The sequence below is a fragment of the Anneissia japonica genome, unplaced genomic scaffold (assembly GCF_011630105.1).
Source record: "Anneissia japonica isolate Jap-2015-1 unplaced genomic scaffold, ASM1163010v1 scaffold40304_len9062_cov99, whole genome shotgun sequence".
Classification (NCBI taxonomy): domain Eukaryota; kingdom Metazoa; phylum Echinodermata; class Crinoidea; order Comatulida; family Comatulidae; genus Anneissia; species Anneissia japonica.
Window position 1 is genome coordinate 1 of NW_022727831.1, and position 8657 is coordinate 8657.

General features: G+C 36.2%; 1 long non-coding RNA gene across 1 annotated transcript; it reads left to right on the forward strand.

Moving 5' to 3' along the window:
- Nucleotides 1–18: 18 nt before the first annotated feature.
- On the forward strand, nucleotides 19–7083 carry LOC117113813. Its single transcript, XR_004446257.1, has 3 exons — nucleotides 19–1225; nucleotides 6631–6693; nucleotides 7056–7083. It is a non-coding gene; the product is annotated as an uncharacterized LOC117113813 (long non-coding RNA).
- The last annotated feature ends 1574 nt before the right edge of the window (nucleotides 7084–8657 follow it).

Genomic DNA, 8657 nt, shown 5'->3' on the forward strand with positions numbered 1-8657 from the left:
TAGAATACGAGTAAACTAGACTAATTAAACGAAAACTTACCTGTTTGAAGTTCTTTTAGTGTTATGAAATGATTTAACAGTGAAATCAATTACATATTTGGTTTTCTTAAAGGCCTTATAATTTAGCCGGCATATACCTTTTTAAACAGACATTTTCGTGGTGATTGGTCAGGATGTATAACCCTAACCTGTTAAGGAAAAGGTAATTCGAATTATAGCTAGAATCGTAACATTAGGATCAATTTGTTCGTCTTAAAAGAACCAAAGCAAAATTGCAGCATCAGCTGATGTACCCTGGTGACAGACTACTGGTATTAATAATTTTTAAAATAAAAAGAGTCCTTGTTTGATATGAACATTTTTTGCAAGGGATATGTGCGCTGTACTTCGGGTATAAAGAAAGTTTATAATTACTAAAAAAAAATCTATTATAACACTTTTTAACTGCTCGACCAAATTATCCTAATTAACTCTTTTCTAAAAGGATTTTTCAACGTGATTTTTTTTTTGTTGCGAAAACGATGCTCTTGAGATTATGAGTTTCCTACCTTAGCATTGGCCAGTAACGTTACGACAAGCCTGTTCATGACTGACGCCGCGCGTCTTAACCTGCGGTGATGCACCTTTTATTCGGCTTTATTTCTATCCCGTATTTTTATCAGGTTTGTTATACTCCTATTTTTGAGTCTGTAGGAGGTCAGCTTTACCCACCAGAACCTGAACTTATTAAAAAAAAACACACACACACTCTGAACAAAAGCAACTAAGTACAGTTCTTTACGTATTCAAATGGTAAGTAAACAAAAATGTGCGTTTTTTTATATTCAAAATTATTGATCTAGACCTTCCAACAGCTTCTATAGCAAACCCTTTATGAAAATTAAGTGAATCGAAATATTTATAAAAATAAATATAAATTGCAGCACCGTTGTCTTCTAATTTTAACTATTTAATTATTGAATATGAATTACATTTACTGCTTCAACTTCCTAAATTTAACTATAATAACCAGACCAATTACATGTGATATTTCACAGTGAGTGGATATAAAATATTTATTAATTAAATTGTTACGATATAAATTAGTATATAATACTGTGTAGATCATGACATGTATTGTATTTTTTATTATTTTAAATAGGGTTTGCAAATGAACAGCCAAGTAAGGACCACAATAGTCAAACGCTTAGCGAAAAAGATTCGTGCGAAAATCAAAAGGAAATAAGTGAGCCCATGTTTTTTTTTTTTTTTTTTTTTAAGTAGGGCCTACTGTGAACATTTGTTAGTTGTTAACATCCATCCATGTACCTATCCATCCTTCATTCATGTCAGTTATATGTTATTCAATACCTATACCTATTATTTTTCTTTTTAGTATTGTTAATTTTAAGTGAGGGCCCCATTGAAAACTAATTCTTCCGTTTTGATTAATTGGATCGTCCTGAATCCTGTAGTTTTTGTATTTATATATGATGGAATCGAAATAAAACAAACAAATATCACAAGATTGGATCAGTTAGAATAATTGAAAGCTTATGCTCTCAGATAAATAGCTTTACATGGGGCCCAAGTAATTTATGCTATTTGTTATTGTTAAAATATTGTGAACATTTATTCCCCTATTCCTCATTTTATTCATAATTCATTCATTCAAATTGCATAGGCGTGGCGAATCCCCTCACTACCTTGAACAGTCCGGCCAAGCGTCACAAGAAAGAGAAATGGACACCTTGCCCGCCTTTGAGCTCACAATATTTGCGCAATAATTAACAATTTTAATAAGACAAGCGTATATTAATTTCAAAAAACATGGTATAAAATATCTACTAACATAAGGTAATGTTTACTATATATAAATTGTACTGGCCCGACAATACAAGACAATATTGAAATCCAGTCGTGTAACCGTGTTCACTTTTCATTCATTTGAACATTTATTGGTAATTGCAAAACAACAAGCAATAGATGCTAAAAAGACATAACCCAAAAATCACTAAAAATGTATAAAATACAGTACAAGGATGTGCACGTGCATGTACACTATCTTTCTTACATAAACTGCGCTGTCCTCTCAAGACGTATCCACGATCACTGGCTATCAAGCTGCAAATAATTCAATAATCAAAGTCAAAGATAGTACAGAAATTATCTCTAAAAATATAATAAAATAACATAGCTGGGTAATGCAGCAATTTCCAAGAGGATATTCAAAATAGCCATTACCCTTTATAAACATTATCAAAACAAGGCTAGGCTAGCACATCCAAAAAGTTTACTGCCCTAGGTCAAAGGTCATATCTTTGCTCACACAGCAAGCGGACTTATTGGTGCACGTCCATGCATACTGTGTCAAAAGCTAGGCTAGACATGCTCATATAAATTCGTGCCATAACAAGCACAAATATCTATAATCAATACTAAGCTAGAGTACAGCGTTATTTCTAGCACATAACCATATTGACAATATGACTTTATTAAAACATATGCAAGTTTGAAACTAACAATTTAACTATATTTACATCAGAACATAAGGTACCATTCTACCATTTAACAAGTTGAGCTGAAAGCGCCCCAAAGAGGGCTCACTTCCAAGAACACAATAAACAACAATGGTAAAGACATTACACTCCTAGCCTAATGTGTCGCAACACATCACCCAAACAATAAGAATGCAAATTATGAATCAAGGCATAATATGCTCTATTCAGTTAAATCATTGGAATTCAAAAAACACATTATCATCCACATAAGTATTTTAACAATTTCACATACTGTAATTATTTTCACATTAGAGAGCAGCTTAGCTCAGTCGGCTAATCTGGTGGTAGCCACTGTGTGTGCGCCGAACCGTGGAGATCTCTAGGTCCCCTGTTTAATTCCCATCGCTCTCCTTGTGTTTCAGCTAGAGGGCTGAAATACAAGTTACAATAGCGCACCGTCTTTCGGAAGAGACGTTTAAGCCGTTGGTCCCGTGTGCATTTATGACCCATGTGCACGTTAAAGAACGCAGTACACTCTACGGAAAAGAGTAGGGGATTGTCTCCCGTTGTACTGTTCAATCACCACCAGAGGGACCCCACTGGAAACAAGTCTTCTTCTAGACTTTCGTGGGCTATTCTTGGTGTTTACACTAAATAAATCCAATCCAATCCAATCCAATTATCAAAAGTTCTTCAAGAACTTAAGTTTCAGATTCTAACAATAACACAAGTTCATTAATTAGTCTTGTATATGTGCTCTTTGAGGATGGAACACGACCTTCTACTTTTCGCACTCTTCCATCGTCGCTAGTATATGCTTGTGTGATAATGCCAGTCGCCCACTGGTTTCTCTTTGCCTGGTTATCTCGAAGCCCACTGGTTTCTCTTTGCCTGGTTATCTCGAAGCAGGACTACGTCGGAAACCTGGAAATTCCTTTGGTCAGTACACCACTTTTGCTTTTGTTCGAGAATTTGTAAGTAATGATTTTCCACTTCTTCCAAAACGATTACTTTCAAATTCTCGAATATTATTATATTATCTGATAAAGATATTATCTGATAAACATTGTACCATTTTCCAATGGGCTCAATACATAGTGCTGGTGTATTTGTCGCTAACCATCTCTTCGACACAACCACTCTTGTGGGTCAACAACATAGACGGGCTTAACACTGCCGCATCTTATGGGTCTGATGATAATGGTATTAGTGGGCGTGAATTTACTATGGCTATAACTTCAGCCATGAACTTGTTAGTATTTCATGTGTTAACGTTCTGCTCTTACAATCCAAAAGGAGAGAGTAAGATTCTCCTGGTCACGCCTATCATTCGTTCCTATGCCCCTTCCATTATGAAAGGCATGTGGAGGATTGAGTTTCCATTCTGCACCATTCTTGAGTAAATATGTCTGCAGGTGTTCATCGTTGATAGCCCCAATGAAATTAGTTCCTTGATCTGACCATAACGCCTTAACTTTGCCTCTAATAGCAATGAATCGGCGTAGTGCGTTTATGAAGGATGACGTGCTGAGTTTTTCTACGACCTCAATGTGAATAGCTCTTGAAGATAGGCAAGTGAATAACACTCCCCAGCATTTGCTTTGTGAAATACCACCTCTAGTTCTCCTAGAAGAAACTTGCCAGGGACCGAAGCAGTCTACACCAACTTGGCCAAATGGAGGCCCTGGTGTTAGTAGCTCCTCTGCAGTGGCGTATCCAAGGAGTGGGGGGCTTGGTAACAGCCCCCCACAAAAAGCTGATACGCCACTGCTCCTCTGGAAGGTTTGCCATACGCTGAAAACTCAGCTCGCCTCTTAGTTTACGACAAATGATACATTGTGTATGACAGACAACACTGGCCTTTTGCAGCCTGTTACCAAGCAACCAGCGTCTCTTATGGCACCTTCGGTGAAGTTTCTACCTTGATGTTTCAAGTATGCAACAGCTCGTGTCAAGCTTGACCATGATGAAAAGCGTTTCAGTTTCTCTTTACTCAGCATTTGCATATCACTGTCTTACTTACAGTTACATTTTCCTTCCTGATTTCCTTATCATTGTCAGGGTCAATGAGAGGAAACTTTACTTGTTCCTCTTCATTCATTAGATGTAAATGCTGGGGACCAGTAAGCCAAGTGCAAGTCTGCATTCTCAAAGTATCAATATATCTAGATCTACAGGATTCTGTCGATATGTAGTGCCATTGGTGCGGTTCGCAGAAAGATATTATCTTCTCAACTTTATTGGCTACATACGTATGAAGTCTCATGGATTGTTGTTGTTAAGGTAACCCAGATCTATCCTACTGTCTGAATAGAAAGTATTACTGTTGGGGGGAAAGTCTATCTCTGTGGTCACTACTTTGGCTAATTCTGTGGCAAGCACAGCAGAACAGAGTTCGAGACGGGGAATTGTATGACCTTGTCTAGGAGATATGCGTGACTTCCCTTTTATAAATCCAACTTCGGTCCCCTTAATACTGTTTGTCTTTAAGAACGCCACCGCTGCAACAACCTGCTCCGAGCCGTCACAGTACACATGTACAGTTGAATCCACTACTTCCTTTCTTTTAATTTTGTGATAAGTTCTTGGTATATGCAATAACTCCAACTTCCGTAGACTTGCTTTCCATAACTCCCATTCATATTTAATGTGTGCAGGCAGTGGATCATCCCAATCTGCTTTCAGATTGATGCTATACTTCGCCATGCAAACCTTCAAACAACAATAATAATAATAATAATAATAATAATAATAATAATAATAATAATAATAATAATAATAGTAATAGTAAAAGTGATAGTCATAATCATAGCAATGATAATGAACGATAAACCTAGATTTACTATGTCTTTTTGATCAACAGAACATAGGGCTTTTCGCTATTGCTTTAATGAGAAATAAAGTTTAAATTGCTGTCAACAAAAAATTTTTAAATGATCCTCATATCAACACCCTACTGCGGATCGTCACCAAAATTGGAACATTTCTTCATTTCACCATGAAAAACCATTCTGCAAAGTGTCATTTTTATCCATCTATAACTGGGACGAAAGCAATTTAAATGACCCTTCAATGTACACCCTTGACTGATTCGTCGCCAACACATAATAATATCTTCCTTGTAACTTTAACATAATACTATCTTCCTTGTAACTTTTCCGAATATTTCATTCATATCAGTTGATCCGTTTTCGAAATATGTGGTCTGGGACGTTCTCCTTTCAATGGTCCTGTAATCTACACCCTACTCCAGATTGGAACAAAAATTTTATCCTTTCTTTACTTGACCTTGGCAAACTGTTATACAAGGTTTAAATTATACCCATTGATTTTTTTTAAAGAGATATTTAGATCTGGGACCTCAAAAATTAAAATGACTCTACCAATTACACCCTTGACTGATTCGTCGCCAGCACATAATAATTTCTTCCTTGTAACTAGGTTAAACTTTTTCCGAATGTTTCATTCAGATCAGTTGATCTGTTTTGGAAATATGTGGTCTGGGACGTTTTCCATTAAATGGTCCTCAGATCCACACCATACTGGGGATCGTCACAAAAATGTAATCATTTTTTTTACAAGACCTTTACAAAGTATTATAGAATGTTACATTTAGACCCATAGCTTTTTTAAAGAGATATTTAGGTCTGGGTCCTCAAAAATTGAAAAGACCCTCAAATTTACACCCTTCACTGGACCGTCACTAACACATAAACATTTCTTCCTTGTAACTTAAACTTTCCCGTAAGTTTCATTTAGATCAACTGACCGGTTTTTGAAATAACTGGTGTAGACTGTTTGACCTTAAATCACTTTAATTGGTTCTCACACGCACGCTTCACCATAGATTGACACTAAATATTAGGAGGCACATCTTTGATATATGGCCTATGCTTCGGCAAAGCACAGAATAATTCTAAGAATGGGAAGTGACAAAAATGACGGCCAGAAAAAAAGAAACAGTGCAAAAAGATAAGAAAAATATATTCAAGAAAAAAAGAAAAAAAATCATAACAAAAGCACTGGCTTTTCCCAGTAATACTGGGAAAAGTAAATTATAAAGTATTTAATTGTAATTATAGTTATGCTTTCACTCACGTCCTTTTTTATCATTCATTCAGCAAAAACAATTTTGTTTTGTACTTAAAAGGGTTAATTAGAACGACGGATGATATATCCACAAGCCACAATAGTCTCAGAAAAAATCAAGATGGTAAGAGTTGTTGTTTAATTATTAAAAGATTAATTTATAACAATTTAAAAAAAAAGCCATAATCTTCTTATTAATAATAATAACATCCTTCATTTACTTAATTATTCATACCATATCTTGTTCTGCCTTTCATTGCATCGGAGCTTAATGATCTGTTTATTCATCATTATAAATACCTTACATGTAAAGTATTGATCAATAAATCGAACCTTAAACCTTGATTTATTTATTCTTTTTTCCACCCATCCATATTTATTTGGATCAGTTAGAATTTTATTGAAAGCGTGTGCACATAATTCTTTAAGACTGAAAGCGTTACATTGTTGTTTTAGTAATATATCTTATATCTGTTATTGTTTCAGAGAGAGTTCCTTTAATAACAAATACAGGTGAGACGATATGCTGGTTTTGTTTACATGTTTAAATGATTTAAAGTAACTTTGAAAACTGAAAGATCCACTGATTAATCTCAGATAAGATAGTATACATACTCCAAGTATCGAAATACATACCATCGATTCGGGATTAAATATTTGTTTGATTTAATTATGACATCATATATATATACATGATGTCATATTCACTCCGGAAATTTCTAAGGAAGTGGAAAAATCGGTATTTAAGATGGTTAAAAAAGGTTCCATCGATCCCAAAATTGGACCCCATCTCATCCAGGTCGATCCGGCACCAGGACGTTTCTATGTCCTACCCAAAATCCACAAAGCAGGCCATCATTTCGGGCAACGGTACTGCTACAGAAAAAATCTCTGAATATGTGGATGATTTATTGAGACCATATGTTGTTGCTCTCCCCTCGTACATTCAGGACTCCATGGACTTTATCCGCAAAATTAACCAAACTTCAAATTTACCTAATAATACTGTCCTGGCTACACTTGATGTTTCGTCATTATATACTAATATCCCTCATGAAGAAGGTGTTAATGCGTGCATTTCAAATTACAAGCAAATTCGGGCCAAAACCCGCTCTAAATCACATCTCCGTGAACTTATCATGCTGATTCTGACCAATAATAACTTTGTTTTCGGCGACGGTCATTACCTTCAAATTCATGGCACAGCGATGGACACTAAAATGGCTCCATCTTTTGCTAACTTATTTATGGGACAATTTGAGGCCAATTTCCTGTCCCTACAGCCCAAGAAACCAGACGTTTGGTTTCGTTACATTGATGATATCTTCATGATCTGGACCCATGGTGAAGATAGTTTAAATACGTTTCTATTGAACATTAATTCGGCTCATCCCACAATCAAATTCACTGCTAACAAATCCACAAGCAGTGTAGATTTTCTGGACATCACCGTGACCATGGAAAATGGTGCATTCAAAACTGATCTCTTCCGTAAACCCACGGATAAGCATATGTACCTGCTCCCTAGCAGCTGTCATCCCCCGCACTGTACAAAAAACATTCCGTACAGCCAAGCATAGCGCATGAGACGCATTTGTTCTTCGGATTTAGATTTTCAGAATCGCACAGAAGAGCTATCCGGACATCTCCGGAATAGAAATTATCATCGAGGACCCATCGAAAATGCTGTAAAAAAAAAAGCAAAGGACATACCTCGTGCTCAAACACTGACGTACAAACCACGTCAGCGATCGACCAGAGTGCCACTGGTCACTACCTATCACCCTAGGTTACCACTACTAAGGGCTATAATTCAGAAACATATGCCCATTCTACAGACCACAGAACGTCTTAGGTCTGTTTTTCCGGATACACCGTTCATAGCCTATCGTAGACCACCTAACCTTCGTGATATATTAGTACGATCTAAATTCAAGAGGCAAATTAACTCTTGCGACAGTCATAATTTGGGTAGTCATCTTTGTGGTTCATCATGCAAAACATGCTCCTTGCTTGATTCTACACAATCATTCAAGAGCAACCAAACAAACCACATATTTCGGATAAGGCAATCAATTAATTGCCTCA